Here is a 1,682-nt window from a genome sequence, read left to right on the forward strand (position 1 = left end):
TTTTTCTAATTGTTGGAGATATTGGTTTAAAGTGTTGATTTTGGCTTTCTTCTTTTTGGATGTGTGCATTTATTGCTATAAATTGGTCTCTGATCCCTGCTTTTGTTGTGTCCCAAGGATTTTGGTATATTGTGTTTTCATTCTCGTTTGATTCAAGAAATTTTTGAATTTCAATTTTTCTTTCTTCTCTTACCCAGTCTTTCTTAAGGAGGGTGTTGTTCAGTTTCTATGTGTTTTTTCTTTTTCTGTTGATCTTCTATTGTTGATTTCTAATTTGATAGCATTATAATCTGAAAAGATGGTTTGCAGTATTTCAGTGTTTTAAAATTTATGGAGGCTTGCTTTATGGCCTGACATATGGTCTATCATGGAAAATGTTCCATTTGCACTGGAAAAGAATGTATATTGTGCAGTTGTTGGGTGAAGTGCTCTGTAGATGTCTGTAAGGTCAAATTGGTGGGTTGTATTGTTTAGCTCTTCTGCATCTTTGTTCAGTTTCTTTCCAGTTGTTCTGTCTTTCGTTGAAGGTGGTATATTAAAGTCTCCCACTATGACTGTGGAATCATCTATTTGACTTTTCAACTCTTTTAAAGTTTGATTTATGTACATATTTTGGGGCTTTTTCATTGGGTCTATAGATATTTGTTATGGTTATATCTTTATGTTCAATTGATCTTTTAATCATTATATAATGTCCTTCCTTGTCTTGTATGGTGGTTTTTGTCTGAAAGTCCTTTTGATCAGAAATTAATATTTCCACTCCTGCTCTTTTACGGTTGTCATTTGCTTGGTATATCTTTTTCCAACCTTAGATTTTCAGTCTATATTTGTCTTTGTCTCTAAGGTGTGTCTATTGTAGGCAGCATATTGATGGGTTTTGTTTTCTTCTTCAATCTTCAACTCTCCATCTCTTGAATGGTGCATTTAGTCCATTAACATTTAGTGTAATTATCGACAAGTATGAATTGGTTGTTGTCATTTTGTTATGTGTTTTTTCATGGTGTCCCTGGTTTCTTTGCTCCATATTATTTTCTGTGCTGAGCTCAGTATGTTTATGAATCATGTTATCATTTCCTTTGTTGCTGTTATTTTAGGATTTGCTGATATTTGTACTTCTTTTTTTATTGTGATATGAAGGTTTTTCTTTTTTTTTTTTTTTTTTTTTTTTTTTTTAAGATTACCCTGTGGTTTATAATTTTCTCCCTGAATTTGGAATAGTCCATTGTGTCTTATAACTCTCTTGACTTCCTCACCATTTAGAAGTTCTGTAGCTACACAGTATTTTCCCTCTTTTTGGTTTGTAATCGACCTCACTTGCCAATTGATGTTTCTGGTTCCCAGTTTACAATCTTGTAAACTTATTTTACTTTGTATATATCCATAGCTATGGTTTCTGGGTTATGTCATCTTGTGTATTAATGGTCAGTGGTTGTTTGCTATTTTTGGTTCTCTGGTCAAAGAACTCCCTTTAGTATCTCTTGTAAGGTTGGTCTGGTTTTAACAAATTCTCATAATTTCTGCTTATTTGGAAATCTAATTTCACCATCATATTTGAGGGACAATTTTGCCAGGTATATTATTCTTGACTGAAAATTTTCTCTTTCAGGGTTTTATATATACCATCCCATTGCCTTCTCGCTTGCATGGTTTCTGCTGAGAAATCAAGAGCTTATTCTTACTGG

The sequence above is a fragment of the Orycteropus afer genome, unplaced genomic scaffold (genome assembly GCF_000298275.1).
Source record: "Orycteropus afer afer isolate SDZICR_OR568_19922 unplaced genomic scaffold, OryAfe1.0 scaffold01111, whole genome shotgun sequence".
In the NCBI taxonomy this organism is placed as follows: Eukaryota; Metazoa; Chordata; class Mammalia; order Tubulidentata; family Orycteropodidae; genus Orycteropus; species Orycteropus afer.